Source organism: Uranotaenia lowii, chromosome 2, assembly GCF_029784155.1.
Source record: "Uranotaenia lowii strain MFRU-FL chromosome 2, ASM2978415v1, whole genome shotgun sequence".
Classification (NCBI taxonomy): domain Eukaryota; kingdom Metazoa; phylum Arthropoda; class Insecta; order Diptera; family Culicidae; genus Uranotaenia; species Uranotaenia lowii.
Window position 1 is genome coordinate 210,606,305 of NC_073692.1, and position 22,322 is coordinate 210,628,626.

The 22,322-nt window shown below is 36.8% G+C and overlaps 1 protein-coding gene and 2 long non-coding RNA genes across 3 annotated transcripts in view; 2 read left to right on the top strand and 1 right to left on the bottom strand.

The window, feature by feature from the left end:
- LOC129742288 (nephrin-like) overlaps positions 1 to 22,322 on the bottom strand; it is a 587,776-nt gene that overhangs the window by 539,861 nt on the left and 25,593 nt on the right. The gene's annotated exons all lie outside the window — the stretch shown is intronic.
- On the top strand, positions 1,109 to 1,987 carry LOC129741688 (uncharacterized). The gene is made up of 3 exons (XR_008736479.1): positions 1,109 to 1,687; positions 1,763 to 1,825; positions 1,889 to 1,987. It is a non-coding gene; the product is annotated as an uncharacterized LOC129741688 (long non-coding RNA).
- LOC129741687 (uncharacterized) lies at positions 12,512 to 13,722 on the top strand. Its single transcript, XR_008736478.1, has 3 exons — positions 12,512 to 12,971; positions 13,048 to 13,265; positions 13,434 to 13,722. It is a non-coding gene; the product is annotated as an uncharacterized LOC129741687 (long non-coding RNA).

Genomic DNA, 22,322 nt, shown 5'->3' on the forward strand with positions numbered 1-22,322 from the left:
ATTCGTCGAAAGATAAGGAATAATGTGCACTTAAGCAAAACGGGGATTTTAATAAAAGTGCCCAAAATGAGTTACCGTCCTTCTTTTGCACTCCCCCTCAAATTTTGCTGAACCATTCGTTGCTTTTTTTGTTCTGACTTCTAAAATCAATTGAAATTTTCACCAACATACAGCGAGGATACTCAATATGCTATTTTAACATACTTAATACAAATAAAAAACGACACATTCAGATACAATCGGCATGGAAAATAATCGATGCGGAAATTAATTGGTTTTTCCGTTGAAATTTATTGTCAGACACATCCCTGAGGTGTGTGCGTTCTTAATTGCTGTGAATCAATTTTCATTTTCTCTTCCTTCAAGCTGTTTGGAAAGGTTTTTTTCGGCACCCATCATGTGGATAACTGCTAATGGGATAGTCCAATGAAATACAGAAAGATAGAAATAATATGTCGTTGTATGTCAATAGTATTGTTTTTGTTTTAGAATAATTTAAAACTATATTCGAGATTTTTGTTCAATTTTCCAAATAAGAAAGTGAATAATCCCGAGCAAAAGCCGGGCATTTTTACAATAGCCAGGCATCAGGGCCAAACCGGACTTGTCTCGAAAATTTTATTAAAAAATTGCAAAATCTAAAATGCTTGATATAAAGTTAAAAACATTTTCTATTAAGTTGGTATCGATTTTCAAAGTAGCATGATATTTTCGTAGTTTAGTTTTAACCCCGCACGTACTTATAATCTTTAGATTATAGTAAGTAGCATGATATCACGAAAAAATGAAAGCAGTCTTTTGGATGGTGCGGGTATCAAAATTCTTCACGAAACGGAATCTGAAAATCTTCGGCATAAATGAAAGAAATCCTCTAAAGATCGAAAGATCTGATCGAAAATAAACCGTTTTAATCGATTTTTCCAAGGCTGAAGAATCGATCCAAAAATCGGAAATTTGAGTTCAAAAGATCGATCTCGCAAAGATCGATCCAAGATCGACAAGTCCTACTCTGTTTACGAGAGCCGGAGTAATTCGATATAATTCTTAAAAACAGCCTCCCCAACTAGACGGGCAATTCAAAACAAACAATCAGCAACAGTACACTGAACCCAAAATCACACTTAAAATACACTTGACGTTTCACTTAAAAGTGGGAGTTCAGTGAATTTCTTCATTTCAAGTGGCTCATGTAGATTTCACTTACCCGTCACTTATGTTTCAAGTGACCGAATCAATGTTCACTAACTCATCACATAAGTTTTAAGTGACTGTCACTTGAAATTCCTCTGAAAATCCACTTACTTCGCCGCTCACTTCAATTTCATTACATTCTCACTTAAAATTCACTTGACCCGTCACTTAATTGTCAAATTCACTTGATCGGTCACTTAAAATTGAAATGAATGTACAGGTAGCGAATGACAGCCATGTTGTGAAAGATTGTTTTTATTATGGAAACATAACAGAATTGTGTATGAGCTGGTAGGTGCAGAAAAAGAGTCATTTATATAAGTTTCATAACAATTATATACTTCCAGAGCCCGAGAAAAATATCCTGTGAGGCGGATAATATGTCGTAGTGCAACTATTCATCCGAATGAGGGGCCAAAATATGAATCGGCAGAAGTTGTAACTTCTACAGAGCAACTATGAATAAATTGGCCATGGTGGGAAATCTTTGTTGGATGTAAGTTGTGATAAATTTTCAATAATCAAAATATTTCAATTTAATGTTTATTTTTCTTTCTGTCCTTCAACACAGGTTTCGGAAATGCTTCCCGATGGTATTTTTATTCTGAAATTTTCAAGAACAGTGCAAATAAAAGTAAGTAGGTACATATCATGAAAATAAAACCTCGAAACATTATTAATTTTTTTTTATTTTCAGAAAAAATCAACCTAAATTTTGGGAAAAAATCGAAAAAGTAAATGAGTATCTCAAGCCAAAACTTTAATTTGAACTCATCAATAAATTTGTGAAAAAAACAATGTATTTTATCGAATTCGTAAATAAATAAATAATTGTTTTGATTAAACAAAGTTTATTGATAACTTATATTCCGAAATTTCATCTTAAAATCACTATTACTCAAAGATTTAATAGACCTGAGCATACATTTCATATTCACTTCAGGCTCACTTAGAATTCACTTCGTCACTCACTTGAAATTCACTTGACCAGTCACTTAAGTGAATATCACTTGACGGTCACTTAAAATTCACATGAATTCACAAATGGCGCAAATTCACTCCAGAGGTCACTTACATTTTAAGTGAAAATTATTTTCGGTGTACGAGGGTGTGAAGACGGACAGTAAAACGTGAAGGCAGAGATTTGTACAATAACGAGGAAGCGGAAATTACAGTATCTTATACCAAGCGGGTTTTAAAGTTTAAAAAAATATCGTATGCGTTTCATTTCAAACTCGTATTTTAAGCCTTTAATTGTCTTCAAATGTGCTTACAAATTAAAAAACTAATTTTTATGAAGCAAAAATTTTTCCGTCATCGGTGAAATTTATTTCAGAATGCACATTGCCATTCGGACGTGAAAATGAACGCGGAATTTATATTCACCACACTGAACCCAAATTCACTCTTAAAATACACATGATTTTTCACTTAAAAACAAGGATCCAGTGATTTTCTTTCATTCAAGTGCGACATATACATTTCACTTGGCAGTCACTTAAATTTCAAGTGAATTCATCCACATTCACTTCAGTCGTCACTTGAATTTGAAGTGAGAAAAAATATTCACTTCCCCATCACTTGAATTTCAAGTGAATGTCAGGTTGTGTTTATTTTCAGAGTTCAAAATGGCAAATTCTAAAGAGCAGCGTTTAAAGCTTATGCTGGATTTGGATTTTCCCAATTCTTTAATAGGCGATTTTGGCAGTAGTTTGTGTTAAACGTGATGTAAGAAAAAGTTATTTAAAGGTGTTATCATGTTTCAGCTTGTGGGTTGAACGGGACAGATTTTCTGGTTTGCAGCAGGGAAGATTTAGAAGTCGCACTATCCGCAGTAACCGACCTGCCTTGGGATTACGATGGAATTTTCCTTTCGCCATAAATTTATGGCGAAAACGTAATGTAAGTATTTGAAATCGTAGTGCTGTTCTATAAATGTTCTTTTATTTAAAAACGCGAGAGATAATTAACTAGAAACTTACTTAGAAACTCAGATGAATTTCACTCAAACGTCATAGTGTAATTCACTTGACCGGTCACTTAAGTGAATTCACTTGACCCATCACTTAAAATTCAAATGAAATTACGTATGGCGAGAATTTACAACAGATGTCACTTATTTTTAAAGTGAAAATTATTTTGGGTGTAGTCTTAAAATTTGGGCTTGTGATATAGCTCAGTTGGCAAGTCTGTTGTCTCCTGAGCCGATGTCCGCGAGTTCGAGCCCAAGAGTAAACATCGAACACAGTTGTACCGGATAGTTTTTCAATAACGATCCGCCAACTGCAGCGTTGATAAAGTCGCGAATGCCATAAAGATGGTAAAACGACTATAATCGAAAAAAAAAAGTAGTCTTAAAAATCTAAGTCAAAATAAAAAAACTGAGGCAGTAGCCTTCAAATCTGCGCTGCTTAAGCCAATTCTTTTTTTCCACCAGAAGGCTAATCCAAAACAAACAATGAGCAACAGCAGCCTATACTTCCTCAGCCAATTCCGTTATTTTTCTCCACCGGAAGGCCAAATCGAAGAAGACAATCAGTAGCAGCAGCTTTGAAAATCTGCGCTTCCAAAGCCAATTCCGTCTTTTTCCACTTGAAGGAAAAATCAAAGCAGACAATCAGCAAAAACGCCTTAAAAATTTGCACTTTCTAAGCCAATTCCGTCTTTTTCCACCGGATGGCCAAATCAAAGTAAACAATAAGCAGAAGCTGCCTGAAACAAACAAACAACAGCAACAGTCTTAAAAATCTGCGCTTCCAAAGATATTCCGTATTTTTCCACCGGAAGGCAAAATCATAACAATCAATGAGCAGCAGCAGCCTTTAAAATCTGCATTTCTTAAGTCAATTCCGTCTTTTTCCACCAGATAGCCAAAGTCAAAGCAAACAATCAGCCACAACAGTCCTGAAAATCTGCGCTTTTAAAGTCATTCCTTCTTTTTTTTATTATAGTCGTTTTAACATTTTTATGTCATTCAAGACTTATATCAACGATGCATTTGGCGGAACAGTCATTGAAAAACTTATCTTTCCTTATCCACTGGAATGCCGAATCGTAAAAAACAATCAGCAGCAGTAGCCTTAGAAATCTTTAGCCATTTCCGTCTTTTTCCACCGGAAAGCCAAACCAAAACAAAAAAATCAGCAACCTTAAAAATCTGTGCTTACAAATTCATTCCCTCTTTTCCAGTAACCAAATCAGAAATAATTCAGTTCATAGCAGCAGCCTTTAAAATCTGTGCTCCCTGTGCCAATCCGTCTTTCTACCGGAGGCCGAATTAGAAATAAATTTTTCGTAGCAGCAGCCTTGATAATCTGCGCTCTCTGTCCTCATTCTACCAACCACGCCATTGTATTGATTTAACGATTCTTATGAATCTCAATCCAGATATTCACTCAGACACGTCTTTCACTCACTTGAACTTGAACACTAAACTTGATTTATTTCTGCATATCCTTCATCTCATCTCTACAAATTGCTCGGCAGTTTTTCACACGCATGGCTCGCGCACAGTGTTTAAGAAAGACAGGAACAGTTAATAACCAAATGGTTGGGTCAGTCCTTCTTCAATGGCTCCATAACTGAGTTTTGAACCCATCATAACTGCTTTACCATCGGAATTAAGTCCTTTCTAAGCGATTTTGATAATTGGGAAATTTGCCATTTTTCTTTCTAGTTCAAGTTACTCATGTTAGTACCGGTCCCCCGGAGGACAATCATGTTGTTATTAAAGAATTAGATGAAGAAAATTGAAATAAAAACTCTTGGTTTAGTAGAAAACACGAAAGCTGAGACTTTATTTCTGAGGCAACGAAAATTCCCTATCCCCAGAAATTACATTTTTACTAAATCTACTCTTCGATTCGAACTTTATTGACACACATAAAACATTCATGCAGGGGAGCTTAAAATTTCCTCATCAACCCGTAAGTGTGAATGTCAAATCGTTGAATCACCGCATGGCTCGAAGCCTGCTCTCTCAATTTATCCTTCATCTGCCCTCCTTCTATGACGATCTCAACCCATTTTGCCCCTGGCAACTGTGAGTGAGGTGCAATCTTGAGTCAGCCCACCGGGTAGAGAGGCTTCACACGCTTCACAAGTTGGCCGGAACTGTCCACCCGGAGGCGGCCAGAACTTCAAACTAGATCTATCGCCCGGGTAATTCCATTTGACAGCTTGAACTTTTTCACCGTCGGGGGATTCACTGCCGCCGGAAGACCGCTGCAGCCACTCTGTCATCCTGGCCTGGCCAGCTAGCAGGAGGGAAATCTAAAATACACTTCTTGCACTTCTATGTGTTTGTGTTTGTGTGTGTGCGGCTGAAAACTCCATGTGAGAGTATTTGTCAATGAAAAAGTCTATCTGTTTAAATCCCTGCACGTTTTCCTCGGGCGACCAACAACGAATCGAATGCCGGCGGCTGCGGACAGGACGGTGGCGGCAATGATGCAATGGTCGTCGTCATCGTTGGCTGGAACCGATCCAATCCGGTCGAACATATGACTCCCGTAGAGAGGAGGCGGATTTTGGCCACCCACCACATGTAGCTAAACCCGGCTGCCTGTCTCGTCTCGTTTAGAAAATCGCAAAAGGCTTAAGGGATCTTCTCCGGGATGGACCAAACGTTTGTCCGGCGTCGTCGTCGTTCAGTTTTCGAAAATCCGATGCCAGGGATTGCAGATATGTGTTTTGATTTGCTTTGCCGTGTTTTGTTTGCAAAAAAGATCCATTGATATGCAATAACCGCAAGGAAGTTCGACTTTGGGAAGAAATTTTTTTCATCGAGTTGGTTAAATTTAGAAGCATATAAAACCACTTTCTTGTACAAAAACCACATAAGTAATATTGTTGAATTTTTATTGAGTATAAAACTTGTTATTGCATTAAAGGTTTCACGTTTCACTAGCTGTTGAACGTTTGGTTCGACCACTGAATTAAATCATCCTTCCAGTTCATAATCCTAAGCCCGATGAACGTTTGAATATATGATTCCAAGAAGATAGTGGATCTCAATTTTGACTGGAATCATATAAAATTTGTGTATTTTTTTTTTCGAATTGTTTTACCAGCAAAAATTGTTTATAGACCCTACTGCCGCTATTCGCAAGACTGTCCCATATGCATTTTCGTCATTTTTCAGTTTATCTCGAAAATCTTTCAAATACAGTTAGTTCTTCCATTCAGACTAAAAACTTTCATAACTTTGTTCTCAACATATATGAAAAAAAAAATACCAAGTCATGTCTGTCCTATATGAATTATACCCGTAAAGCTATCCCACATGTCTATTTTCACAGAATGCTTTAAAATAGCTCCTCTAATTTACGTTAATTTTTCAAATATTCATACAATGTGTGCGACGAAATAAGCATTAATTGAAATCACAAAAGATAGACTAGATAAAACAGTACAGTAAAGTCAAAAATAAGAACTTCCATAATTTTTACAAGCTAAGTTTAGCCTAATGGGTGAATTCCACCAAACTGATTTTTTTTTCAAATTTCGCATGATGCTTATTGAATTGTTCGTTGTAAAACATCGAAAATAGTCAGCTACAGAGCCATATTTTTTTAGGTTTTTGTCATGCTGTTACTTGCTGCTTGGACTTTCATGAAATTTATGAACTAAAATACGCGTACCTGGTAGTACATGCGTAAGTGATATTGTATTGATTTTTCTCATTAAATATAAGCAGCCAACGTGCTTTGCTGTTTCTGATTCAACATTAATTTAATTTAAAGGAATTCAAAGTCTTTCTGAAAAAATAATCGACCGAAAAACTTTCCAAAAGATGAAGATGAAGTTTTTTTTATTCATAGAACGTTGTTATTCATCTATTTTAGACCTACTCAATTCTTTCTAAAATTTTACGCTATCTTTATCCAAATATGTCATAAACATCATTTAAAAACTTATTTTTATCAGAAAACAAACAGTAAAGTGAATAATACAGCGCAGATAGAGAGAATCAAATGATCAACTGACAAAAGAAAAGCCAAATATGGGACAGCTTTGCGGGTACATTTAGTACGCATGCTAAATATACTCGCAAGGCTGTCCCATCATTATTTTCTCCTCTGCATCAACAACTTCCAAAGCTAAAAAACATTGGATGAAATTCTACAACAATTATCTTAATATCTGTGAAGAAAGAAAAAGAAAAGGTAAAGTTTCAACCGAGATATCCACGAAAGTTTATAAAAATCTTAAAAGCCGTTTTTCTCTGTTTGGCGGCAGCGGCAGCCTAGCTGGCAGTATGAAATTCGTCTAAATGTTTTATACACCTTTTGCTTTGGACTGTATGTCTAATATGTGTGAGTGAGATGGAGATAAAATCTCCCCTATTTTTTGACAAAGGCTTATGGTTTTCGCTAGTGGAATTTTCCACTTTCAAAACTTCTTTTTCTAGAAGGATTCTTGCTCTTCAAGATTGGTACGAAAAAAGTTGGATTTTCGAGAAATTTTTGTATGAAATAGACCATCGAAGTTCGAAAAAATTGTGGATTTTCCCTACTCAAATTTGCAAAACTTTAAAATTAGTTCAAAGTCTTCCATGAAAATGATCTAGTCAGTGCAGTTTAAGATCCTTATTACAAAAAAGTTATCAAAAAAACAAACTTTTATTTAAAATTACAAACATTTATTTGCATTTTAGTAAATCGAGTTAACAATAATCAATTGATGTTAATTGTTCTACATAAGAATTGAATATGGTAAACCGATTGGATAAAAATCATGACAATCAGTTGAACACTCAATAACTACCAGGTAAACCTTTTTAAAGTAGATTTTATCTTCGTTTTTGAACGTTTTAGCTTCAAGAGGACAATGCGATCAGTATTAAAATGAGAAAAAAAAACAAAATGCAATCTTCAAAGGACCACAAAATTTCATAACATAGTGAAATAGAGGTCTTACAACACAATCAAAATGAAATTAAAATTCATTTTCGTTCTAAAACATGTTTTTCTTTGAAATTTCTGCCGTTCGCATATAAATTTTCGATACATTCGTTTTTGTGACGTCACTAGAAAAATCCAATATGGCTCTCGACACCACCTTATTTAAATATCCCTTGAACGCGTAGCGTCCATGTTTTTTGCCAAACTTACGTCAAAATTACCGGATAAGAGGTGCCAGATGCATCGTTTTGAAAAACTCAGCACTTATTTATGAAAATAATTTTTATTTTCTGTTGTATTGAAAGTTCCGTTCAATGTTTGGCAGTCATAGTTAAATGTTCAAAGTAAAGGGTGATACGGTCAAAATTTGGTCAAGGGAAAACGCGTCGGTGAAATCGTTTATTTAAAAAATCAAATGAAATTTCTTTTTCAAGTTTAATTAGTATAAAATTCAGGAAAAATATTCAGTTAGGCTTCCGCTTTTCCAAATCCGAATTGCCGGGCCTTACGCTTAACCCCTGCCATTAGATTTGTACAGCCACCTTGTTCACCTTCTTCGCCGCAGAAAGCCAGTTTGCCTTGAACTGCTGCTCGTCCTTAGCAGTTTTTTTGGTCTTCTTTAGGTTCCGCTTTACAATAGCCCAGTATTTCTCAATTGGGCGGAGCTCTGGCATGTTGGAAGGGTTCTTGACCTTGGGAACCACCTGCACGTTGTTGGCGGCGGACCACTCCATGGCCTTTTTACCGTAATGGCAAGATGCCAAATCCGGCCAAAACAGTACGGGACAACCGTGTTTCTTCAGGAAAAGCAGCAGACGTTTATTCAAACACTCTTTCACGTAAATTTCTTGGTTGATAGTTCCGGAAGCTATGAAAATGCTGCTTTTCAAGCCACAGGTACAGATGGCTTGCCAAACCAGATACTTCTTCGCAAACTTTGACAGTTTCATGTGCTTGAAAATATCTGCTACCTTTCCCCTTCCTTTTGCCGTATAAAACTCCTGTCCCGGAAGCTGCTTGCAGTCGGCTTTGAAGTAGGTTTCGTCGTCCATTACCACGCAGTCAAACTTCGTCAACATCGTCGCGTACAGCCTCCGGGATCGCACTTTGGCCGTCGTATTTTGTTTATCATCGTGATTAGTGGTTTTGGTACGTAATCGCAACTGTTCGCAGAACAGTGTCTCCATATAGGAGTTTTAACAGTTTTAAACAGTAACATAACTTAACGCCATATTCAACAGACCGTCGTTTTGGAATTCAAGATAAATGCAATGTTTTTCATGGTTTCAGATATCATTTTCTAAACGTTTATTTACGCTGTTTCTAATCGTTTTATAACTTCAACAGGAACTGTTATGTTGCAATACTTTCGTATTCGGGCTATCAAACGGTAAAGTTTGAAGGAAAAAATTATATATGATTAGTGTGAGAGCCTAGGGAATTGAATGAAGGCAAATTTGATTGTTTTTTGTAGTTAAAGTTGTATAAGTAAAGTTTAAAAAATTTAGCCCCTTAATTCATGCAGCACCATTGTCCAATTTTAGATTTTAATTGTTGTTCGGCCTTTACACATTAAGGACCTCGATGTTGTTTTTTTTACCGCGAAGAAATCTGAACCAAAAAACACCGAAATTCAGCATTGTATATCTCAGAATTCACTGGACCAAAAGTTACAAATTTATAATTCTCTTCAGGACCTACGCAAATCCGTGTACCAGGTCAAAAGACTCAGGTTGTGTTCAATTTTGTACAGTTTGATGATTAATTTTTTATCCTTTGAGTTTGTTTTGAACTGCCTTAGCAATTCATAAACTAGCATTTGTAAATATTATGGTTGTGGTTTATTGCAGGTGATGCATGTTGTTATTCCTCTTGTGAAGAACTCCAGGTGTGTTAACTTCGTATGCCCAATTCGTAGCCTGGTCAAGGTACGCTGTTCTAGAGGGCTTCCTCTATCCTTCCAATGTAGAGTGTTCCTTTTTATCCTTCTTAAAAAGAGTTCTTGATTATCTATCCATCCTGCTTCCCATTTTAATCTTACTTCAGACCTAACCCATGTGATAATGTCCTGTGCCGGAATCTCAACTGATATCCTCGGACCACTCCTACAATTCTCAGCCAATTCATCTGCTTTGCTGTTGCCTTCAATGCCCACGTGACCGGGGTCCCAACACAAAGTGCCTTTAAGTTGATGCAATTTCTCTTCAATCTCTTGTACCCACGGATGGAACGATTTTCCCGACTCTACCGCTGCTAAAACGCTGGCTGAATCCGAGAAGCAACTGCAGGATACCTTAATTTTTTTCGCTATGTTTTTGAGGGCTAATAAAATTGCCATGGTTTCTGCTGAAAAAATAGTGCATTCCTTTGGTAGTTGGAAGGAGAGCTCTTTGTTTCTGTTTAGTATCCCAATGCTCACCTGCCTATTCGCAACTGATCCATCAGTGTAGATCTTCAAAAAGTTCGAATATCATTGTTCCAGGTGATTTTCAAATAGTTGAACGGCTTTTCGCTTACTTTCTCCTACTTTGAACCTATGTTTTATCGACCAGTCAACGATGGGCATAGTGGAGTTCCATGCTCGGGTACAAACCAAAACTAGAGCGAGCAACTATGGGAACCGTTTTTTCAGTTAAACTCCTGTAACCTTTCCGAAGCTGGAGTGGTTATTCCGTGTGGTTTTGCAAGCATGCGGATTATCATGTTGTCAAACGCTCGATAAGGAGGTATTTCTATGGTAGTGTTCCACTTACTGCTTGGATAAACAGGACGGAGCTGCTACGCATGGCTCCGCCGGCGATGCTTCTGCAACTATGTTTTACTTTCAAAGGAGTCCAGTACTGGTTTTAAAAATATGCCACATTCCCCTTAACAGAAAATATGATCGAGAAATATTGCAAAAAGTTATCAATCTTACCCCGGATTACGGTACCGAGAAGTTGTTTCCAACAATGTTCAAGAAGGTCTCAAGGTTTCTTATCCTGGCGACGCGCCGTATTGTTGAGTAGTTCGTATATAGATAATAGTCATTACCTCTCCGTTTGTATATTTACTATACTGGTTTATATAGTAATCTACAAGCGTTTAGAACCGTTACATTTGAAGATTTAAATTCGCTAGTTGATGAATTGTAGAACTTACCAGAGGGCTTACATAGTTTAAGTTTAAAAAGAATTATACTTACATTTTCGTAGGTGATGGAAAGAATTAGAGAAACATGAGATATCAAAGAACGAAAGAGCCGTGATAAGCCGTAAATATCATGAATTTTTCGAAAAAAAAAAAATACAACGGCTCACCGTTAGGGACTTGAACCTGCAATCTTCGCTTCAGTACAACGGCGCGTTAACCAATTTCACCACGGTGAACGTGATGAAATTGGCCAACACGAGCAATCTCCGAGCAAAGCTCCGCCGATATTAAATCATCCAGGACATTCAAATAATCTTGAAATAAAGTTTGTGTTTGATTATTGGTTTTTTCTATTCTTAAGCTTAATTTTTTGCTTGCATGAGAAGAAGCTAAGAACACATTTCATGAAAAAAGTACATTTCAAAATACAAGATACAAAATACAAGAATCAATTGAAAAGTATTTCAAAATGGCTTTCTTTTATTGCAAAAATTTTCAATAGTTTCATGAATTGTTTTTGTCAAAGTTATTTAAATCAACAAATTCATTGGCTATGCAAAGCAGTTTTTTGCGATTTTTTTTATTTGATCCTACGGATAAACAGGTTTTGAATTAGCAGTTAAACTTGCTTAATTGAAAAAAGCATATTCCGATAGAAAAAATATATGTGTACAATATCTATTATCTTTTCTGGGGTACAAGTTGGATTTTTCGGCTTGTCCACAAGAAATGTACTGCAAGAACCAAGAAATATTTAAAATCCAAAGTTATATTTTTTTTTTACTTTCAGTAGGTACATCTTTGGTGATTTTGTGTAAAAACTTTTGTCGTCCCTTACATATTTCCAGACAATATTAAAACTAGTTACGCTAAATCAGGACTGAATGAATCGCTTTCAATGTTTTTATTCCTAAAGTTACGGGAGGTGAAAAAATTTATAAATTTGAAATTTCCATACAAAACATGCAGCGGTCATGTGGTGTATAGTTCCAGGAACAGTAGTATAAGCACCATTAATCGGGGCACGATGAGCGTTTGCTGCCATTGAATCTAGTAGCAATTTCAAGTCGATTAAGTCAACTGAATTATAGAGCTACAGCTTGACTTGTTTCATCTGACAATTTGGCCTATTGGTAAAGTGTCGGAGAGATAATCAGCACAGAAAAAAATAATGACTATTACGTGTCATTGAAAATGATTCCCTTTTAAAAGAAACAACCTGTAATGTAATAAACGCGTAATTTTGAATCATTTTTACTGAAAGTTAAAAGGTTATCGTTTAATATTACAGCAAATGTCCTGTAACAAAAAGGAGCATGACAGTTGCTGTAATTATACTGGTGGAAAAAAAATACGTGTCGATAAATTACGTGTCTTCAATTAATTTTCAATCGCACATTAGATAAAAATCTGTAACTGGCATCCCAGTAAGCGACCAAAGTAGAAACGTCAAAAGCAGCGCGCGGACTTTGTTTTGATTCGGTTGTTCGTTTCGTGCCAGAGAAGTCCAGCAGCAGGAAAAGCCGGCGAACAACTTCGTGGCTATCCTTTAAGTGGTGTACTGTTTTTCGTTTCCATCAAAAAGCGCCAATTCAGGAAATTTATTTAATCTTGCGTTAGTGATATACACTGAGCAGTGCAGTGCAATTATCCAGATGTGCTGTTCCTGTCCGGAAGCGTAAGCAGCAAATTCAAACGACCGCCAACCGGGCGAAGAAGATTACCATGTCTGAACTGAAAACGGTAAGTAATTTTTCAATTTCAGTTTTCCCCAAAAAAATGACTATCATTCTATCTTGTTTATCCATCTAATCTTTAGATGCAGCAACGTCTACGAAAACGGAGGAAGCATATTTCGCACTATGGAGCAGGTGACGAGAGTAAGCTAACACAAGTACGGGGGATATTTCCCCGGGTACCAGGGATCTGCGAAATATCAGCTGGCACAAATATTACGCTTTCAATATTCGGTCCCGACCAGCCTTGTAGTCTCTAGTGCAGTATCGGATTGTCATCTAACAACCGCAAATTTTCCAGGTAAGTAAGAGATTGTTAAATTTCGTATGCATAGGTTAAAATAATTTGTACTGAAATAGATTTGAAACAAAAAAAAAACACGCAGAAGCATCAAAATTAAACATCCGTAATTATTTTTAATTTGATGTGACCAAAGACTAAAGTGTTTTTTTTTTCACATATTTGCAGCCAAAATAACCAGAAAATGCTACCAGATAATCATCTCCAATTGCCAGTGCTTTCCTAATGGCATCAAGATGTCCCCGTCGGACTTTGATTTGACTGAATACTATCTGGATCACAAGTAGCCGTTTCCGAGCAGTGATTGTGTTTCGCCAGTGTCAGAAGTGTTAGGTGATAATTATATTTTTTTAAATTTGTTTTTAAATGAATTTAATAAATTAAACAACAGTTTCAAAAAGTGTTTCTGAATATTATTTGTGAACAAATCCAATTTGAAACCGAGCTAAAGTAAACCAAAATTTACAGGCCTGTAATTTTAAAGTGGCCTTTTATAGATATGCTCACTGAAAAACAGTGGTCCTGTAATTTTTTTTCGACATGTAAAGTTACGGTAAATGTCCTGCTCCTTTTTGTTACAGGATATCTGCTTTAATTTTACAGCAATTAATTTTTGCTGCGAGTGTACTCGAGTTCGGATCCTGGTCAAAGCAATTTTTTTTTACATTTATTTACCATTCATAATCGATGCATTTTGCACTAAACCAGGGATGAGCAACCCGCGGCCCGCGGGCCGCATGTGGCCCGCGAGACCCTTTTGTGCGGCCCGCGAAGCTCTTTTCAGATTTTCATGCCTTAACTTTTTTCTACAATGGATTGTTAGGAAAATTTATACGACTGGATCCAAAATCCATTTATCTGCATTTGCCCCACAATCAGACAGATTTTTTTTATGGCATTTCAAGCATTTATTATGTTCTGTTCAAGGCATGAATGCAATATTTTTCATGGACATAATGTAATATTGTAGTTTGTTTGGGCAGTTCATTTCGGATGGTAAAAAAAAGATTTATCTTGTCGAAATTCAAAATTCAAAGAGGCACTTCATTTATGCTAAACATTTCAATTTTTGGCGCCCATATTATTCTTCATATTATTCCACAAATTATGATAAAATGGAAACACTACACAATCACATTATTGTAAAATATCGAGGGGTTCTAAAGAACAAAATTATTTGAATTTAAGGTGACCAATATGTACGAGATTGGTCAGAGGATTCATGTTTCTTAATTTTTCAACTCCTCCCATTTTGAAAAGCGAAATCCATTAAAGTGAGTCGGAAGAGCAGCCAAAAATCGGAAGCTACACATGATCGAAGAAATTTAGATATCCGTTTGTGAAGTCATTATTTTACTTTCAAGCAAAAATAAAATTGTATGATAAAAAAATATGCTCAGCATATATATATTTTTTAAATTTTTCGATCCAATTCGGCAAAAAGGCTTGTTCTGTTAGTATTCAAATCCTGACAAAAAAAAATTCAAACAAAACCTCGTTAGAATTTGTCTATTTCTGAATATTGACGAATATTACGAATGTTAGATAATAAAGCCTGGGTGAGCGATTTTAGACTTTATCAACATGAATCATCAAAGTTACCGACAAAAATTATTAGATTTTGGTAAAAATAAAAAATATCTGACATTCTGTGATTCGATCCAAGAGGTCTTTGACGATTATCTGTGATGCTTTTTACAGAAATTTGAAAGAACATTTATAACAAACACCGAATTATTTCACTTATGATTTTCATTCCATATCATCAAAGTCATACTCATAATATAGCTTTAGAAATCTTATTCCAATAATATCTGAATACTAAATTAAAAAATAAAAACATGCTAAAAATTCTAGAATCAAAAATGTATTTTTGAAGATAGTTGCCTAAAATATGTGAAATTGTGCATTTTTCTAAGATTACGACAACCTTGCTCATCCTCTCAATGCAAAATTCCAATACAGAACTTCAATTTAAAAAAACGAAGTTTTTACCGTTTGTAGGAAAAAATCTAGGCTTTAAGGACAAGTTTTAATTATGGAAAAAATCATAGAAAGTCGATTTGCGATTCAATATCCAACGCTAAGAAGACGGTGATTTGTTTGAATATATATTTTTCATATTCTTAGTTATCACTGTGGCAAGCTCCAGAAGATTTTTAAATAGAAGTGATAGCGAATAGTTCCATCGGTTTTAACAATAATATTGTAAGAACTAATGTTCGCCAAGAAGTACTATTAAAAAATTGAAAGAATCCAAACATGACAAAGATTTAGTGATGTACCTTTTCGATATCGAGTATTTAGAAAGTCGTGTTAATTTCTGTTTTTAAACACGTGAATTCGGTTTATTTTTCCTTTTTCAGATTTGTTTTGTCAAAAATTTGTAGTTATAAAAAATTACATAAAGCTACTAATTATTAAAAAATGTTATTTTAAGTGCGGCCCGCCGACAAGATTTAGAATTTAAATTGGCCCGTTGGTTCAAAAGGTTGCTCACCCCTGCACTAAACGATTAGTAGAAGATCCATCAAACAAAGCAATAATAAACTAATATATGTCTGTTTGTAGAATAGAAACAATTTACACACACTCATACAATCAATGTTCCTGATACATTTTTTGACGGATGATGCTACTAAAGGGTGATACGGTCAAAATTTGGTCAAGGGAAAACGGGTGTAAATCGGTGAAATCGTTTATTTAAAAAATCAAATTAAATTTCTCTTTCAAGTTTAATTAGTATAAAATTCAGGAAAAATATTCAGATAGGATTCCGCTATTCCAAATCCGAATTGCCGGGCCTTACGCTTCCCCTGCCATCAGATTTTGTACAGCCACCTTGTCCACCTACTTCGCCACAGAAAGCCAGTTTGCCTTGAAAAGCTGCTTGTCCTTAGCAGTTTTTTTGGTATTCTATGGGTTCCGCTTGACAATAGCCCAGTATTTCTCATTTGGGCGGAGCTCTGGCGTGTTGGGAGAGTTCTTGTCCTTGGGAACCACCTGCACGTTTTTGGCGGCGTACCAATCCATGGCCTTTTTACCGTAATGGCAAGATGCCAAATCCGGCCAAAACAGTACGGAACAACCGTGTTTCTTCAGGAAAGGCAGCAGACGTTTATTCAAACACTCTTTCACGTAAATTTCTTGCTTGACAGTCCCGGAAGCTATGAAAATGCTGCTTTTCAAGCCTTAGATACAGATGGCTTGCCAAAGCAGATATTTCTTCGCGAACTTTGACAATTGCATGTGCTTGAAAATATCTGCTACCTTTCCCCTTCCTTTTGCCGTATAAAACTCCTGTCCCGGAAGCTGCTTGTAGTCGGCTTTGAAGTAGGTTTCATCGTCCATTACCACGCAGTCAAACTTCGTCAGCATCGTCGTGTACAGCCTCCGGGATCGCGCTTTGGCCGTCGTATTTTGTTTATCATCGTGATTTGGAGTCACTTCTTTCTTGTAAGTCGATAGTCTGGCTCGTTTTTTGGCTCGATGCACGGTTGTAGACGATACACCCAGCTTATTTGCGGCATCTCGGAGAGAGAGGTTGGGGTTTCGCTTGAAACTACCGGCAACTTTGTCGTCTCAGCGGCTTCCGGTTTTCGATTTCCCCCCGATCCAAACTTCCTGGCTGTCGACAAACGTTCCCCAAACACTTTAATTACATTTGTAACGGTTGATTTGGCAACTTTTAGCAATTTTGCCAGCTTTGCGTGTGAGTAGCTCGGATTTTCGCGATGCGCGAGCAAAATTTTGATACGCTGCTCTCCTTCCTTGGACGGCATTTTGACAACATACACCTTCAAAATTAGGGGTGTTCAGGTTTTTTAAATGCAAAATTTAAAGAAATACGTCAAGTTGATATTGACCTAATTTTGACCGTATCACCCTTTAGCCGTATAATGCTTAATCGACCAGGAATCGAACTCGAGTGTACTGTTTACCCCTATGACACCGTAGCCCTAGGCCAAACCGTCAGATGTAAACCATTAAAGCTGTAGCTCTATGATTCAGTTAACTTCGTCGAGTTTAATTTGTTGCTAGATTCTACGGCAGAAAATGCCCATCGTGCCCCGATGGATCGCCCCGAGTCAACAAGTTAAAGTAAAATCGTCTTTTAAAATTGATTAAAGTAAAAAATCAAAAATTTGATAATGGGGAAAATTTAGAATTAATGTGTACATCATGTTGCAGTGCATAAATCTATATATGTAAAAAGCAATTTCTGTATGTTTGTTTGTTTGTTTGTTTGTTTGTTTGTTTGTTTGTTTGTTTGTTTGTTTGTTTGTACTCTATAGACTCAGCCGTCTTAAGGGCTAGAGAGCTGAAATTTGGCATGGATGCTCATTAGGACCAGGAAGGATGAAAAATGTTTTTAGATTTTCGGATGACCCCTTCTGAAGGGGGTCGTCCATAGAACACAAATATTGTTTTCGCGATAGTGACGTTACTTTTCGTCGGATCGTGTTAAAAATTTGCACATGAGTGTTTTGAAAGACGAGCAATCGATTTCAGGTGTCAAATTTTGTGTAAGGGGTCAGCCAAAGGGGTCGTCCATGTTAACTGATCGCTGTTTTTGCGATATTGACGTTATTATACATCGTATTCAGATGAAAATTGGTACACGATCGTTTTGAGTGACGTGCAATTGATTTGAGGTATCAAATTCAGTTTAAGGGGCCGGCAAAAGGGGTCGTCCATAATAAATTTTCAGTATCTTAGTGATATTGACGTTTTTATACATCGGATTGGGGTGAAAATTTGCACATAGGAGTTATTAGGGACAACCAACTGATTTCACTTATCAAAACTAAAATCAGGGGTCGGCCAAAGGGGTCGTCCATATTTACTATTCACTGTTGATGCGATATTGTCGTTATTATACATCGGATTCAGACGAAAATTGGTATACGAAAGTTTTGAGAGATGAGCAATGGATTTCAGGTATTAAATTCAGTGTAAGGGGCCGGCAAAGGGGGTCGTCCATATAATCATAGTCGTCCATTTCAAAATTTTTGCAATATCGTCGTTATTTTACATCGGATTGGGATGAAAATTTGCGTACGGTAGTTTTCAGGGACGAGCAATCGATTTCAGATGTCAAATGTTTTGCCAGGGGTCGACGAAAGGGGTCGTCCATATAAAATAATTCTTCATTGTTTTTAGCAATATTGACGTTATTATACAATGGATTGTTTTGAAAATTTGCACACAGAAGTTTTGAGGGAAGGGCAATCGATTTCAGTCATCAAAGATTGTTTAAGAGCCCCCAAAAGGGATTTAGCTTTGTGGCAATAAATGCGTTGCTATGCAATGATCGAATCGATATTTATACACGTGGTTTTTTGGCGGTCAAAGGATTTCTGATATTAAATTTAGTAGCAGACGACAGACAAAGTGATCGACCAATATTTTTGCAATTATTACTTAACAATGAATTCAGAAGTGCATCTGGAAAATGCTTGGCAATTGGCTTTCATACAAACTGTTCATGACATATTCCAAGTTGAAAGCGAAACGGAGTTCGTATGGGATCAGCTAGTTATAGATAAAGAAGATTTAAAGATCATAAGAGCTTATTTTCCGTTGCTCAAAAATTACAATATTTTCGTCCCTTGAGAACCACGATGGTTTTTTTTGAAAATTTCTGTAAATTGTGAAAGATTGTTGCTTTATTGTTGAAAATCAATACTATAGAAACTACGCAACTGTTTTTCTTGAAAATTCATTTAAGAAATTAAGCAACTCTGTAGAAAAGAGGGGTGCTTACTAAGGCCCGGGCGCTCGTTATGCCCTTGTCTTTCCTATAAGGTTGTGGGATCAACAATATTGTATTAGTGTGAAATGTTTGTTAAAAAGTGTCACCATTTGAAGCAGTTTGAATTCCGCGCAAATCGCGTTAAAAAAGTTGTTCCATAAACCAATCTCACAGATATGTCACATCAAAATTTGCAGTGTCTCCAAACCATACTTGTCATGGTATAAAATTTGGCAAATATTTAAGGGGGGAGTAGTGTCTAAGTGGTAAAAACACACACCATTTTCCCTAATTTTTTTTAGAGCTATTGTTCAAACAAATGTATTCAAATTTTTTTGCATTATACAAAGCATTGTTAAAAAAACATTTAGTAATTTTTTCGAGGAAAAAAATTGAAAAATGAGCCGGTGACGGAGCACTTTCGAGGATGCCTTTTAGAAAACAGGATTTGCGGTGGACACTGTATCTCAGCACAGAATCATCTGAAGTCAAAAAATCAGAGTAAAATATTTTTAATAGATGTTTTTCTGGACCCCCAACGATTTTATTTAACTTAAAATAATTTGTTATGAAATTTATGTGGCTGTTTGAAGTAAAAACTACGATTTTTCACGAAAAAATCCGCCATTTTTTATATGTAAAATCTCCCCAAAGTAAAAAAAAAATCGTTGGGGTTTGGTATTTTATATGTAGAAAATATGTTCCAAATTTGAAAAAATAGCGCCGATGTGGTCTAGTGGATAGGCTGGCGCGAGTCTGGTATTGGTACGCCAGGCGTACTGGGTTCGATTCCCGGTATCGGCAAGAAAAACTTTTGGGTTCGAATCCCATAAGCGGGCCGACAGGTAAGATGTGTTTCATTATATAACTGACTATATAATTTGGAATGTTCAATCAGTTGCAAGCTGGCCAGGTATATACACGGATGCCGGAATACTTGTAAGTAAACTAGCCCACCTGATTGACTCGTTCTTCCAAAATATACCTACATCAACACACGCAATACATTCACCACATAACAGTTCATACGAAGCCATGGGGTCCGGGTATGGTGGCGCGCTGCATTGGAGATTTGTCGAACCTAATAATCTAAGGAATGCATGTGAACCCATACTTTGGCAGAAACTGCGGTGAATCCGTGCACCCATGGTGGATTACCAACATACATACAACATACAGAAAATATGTTCCAAATTTGAAAAGAATCGGTGAAGTAGTTTTCAAATGACGATGTCCACTGACTTTAAAAATGTGCTTTCGAGAAAAACGCGTTTGAAGTTTCTGCTTGCGAACTCTTGCAGTATTAGATAAGAGTAGATAAAGGCCTATAATTTCTACAGTTTTGCTTCGATTGACTTGAAAATTTGACACAACATTCTTAAAATGTTTTACAATAAGAAAATAAAAAAAATCGATATTTTGAAAGTGTTAGACCCTACTCCCCTATAAGCTATAAATTACTTTCAAAAAGATTGTCAGAGCTTTTTTCCAAAAATAGCCGGAGTTTTCCAAAATATGTTAAGAATAGTCCTTGAATATCAATGTTGTTTGGTCAAATTCAATTCAAACCTTTACGGATGGCAACCCCACATTGGATAGACTTCGCATGCAGCAACGACATTGTCGCTGGCTGAGAAAAGATGGTTCCAGATCAAATACATGGGAACTTTTCCCGGCACCCGAAGAAGCGATTGAAAAATGTTTATACAGTAGACACGTCGAGCGTTTCCTCGATTGAAAATTTCCTCGAATTAGGAAAGGGAGTGTGGAGGAATTTTCAGTTTGTTCCAAAAAACAAGAAACCATCTGGTCAAACAAACATCGCATTCGGTTCGTCAGCTGGTTTGGTAAGAAAGCGGGTTTTTGCCGCTTCAAAGTTGGAGCATCGGAGGATATGTTCTGATCCTAAACAGTTTATTCGAAACGATTTATGACGGGGAACTGTTCGATGTGCCCGGCCACAGAGGATGGGGAAAAATATCAAACGACCATGTCCTTACGAGATCGTGCCTAATGGGTATTAAATTGTTAAATATTGAAAAAAAATATACTCCTTCGCAGCTGCTTTGCTAATGCTTTATGGTGAGGAATTCAGTACTGGATTAAACACGAAAGACACAAGGAAGTCTCGCATGAGCTTTCATTACGTCGTATAAAACAAAATGTGAACAAACAGTTTTATTAAGAAAAAATACAAAAACAGACATAAACTAGTCGCAACTTCTTTCAGTTTAGAATATTTTTAGCCTGGACCTCATATTCTATATGTGGAATACAAATTTTAAAGTTGTTTTGATAACTTTTGCAGCGGTTTTCTGTGAATTCTTGAGTTGTTTCATACGACGTAATGAGAGCTCACGCGAGAAATGGATTGTTTTCTTCGACATAAAGAATTCTTATCTGGATGAGCAATCATCTCAACTCAGAATATTCAGAGCACTTCAGTTTATTGAAATTCCACCGAAATAAACTAGAAAAGTTTTCTCCATGCAACCATCAATCTCTTTAAAAATGCATGCCCGGACAACATCCCATTTCTAAGTCGGTGCTGCACTTTGGTTTCGGATAAATGGAAACTACTCAGTCGTACCAATTATATCACATTTCATATCTCTTTTCACACTCCCAGCTTCCAAAGAATCTCGTCAACTTCTCGGTTTCGAGGCAGCAAAACCACGAGGAGGCAGCCTCTAAGCACTGCTGCATTAATGTAGTATCCTTGTCGTCCTACCGCCATCATACCAGAGCGCTATATGGTCCGTGCCTTGGTCGGTATTTAGGAATGCACTCAAAACTGCCAAGCCAAGCTCAACGTCACTTCCGGGAGGCCACCTTTCACCCGGTCGAATAAAACACAAACAGTCTGCTGCCTTCCAGTGATGCGGTTCTTTAGTTTCTTCCACTCTTATCGGGCCGACAGTCGAGTGAAGTTTGCTCCATCAACCAAAATGAGGGCTCGGTGCCTCCCAGACGAACACAGTTCATAAATAACGTAACTTGGAAAACAATAAGTGATCGGATCTCAGAATATAGGACAAATCCCTCGAATCATTATTCACGTCATTCGAGATCGCCGCCCACGACTGGAGCATAGTTTTTTGTCCTTCCATCAAAGAATGTGTTCCATTCCATTGGACATGATGCTGGAGCGAAACAAAACAGCGGCAAACCAAACGCTCCTCATCCGTATCATAAGGACTCTTCCATTTATCCCGCAGTTTGCAAGCCTGAAGCTTCATACTTACTTCTTTCACAGTTTATCCTAACCAGTAAAGAGAGAAGATCCCTCAACCTCTTTTCAC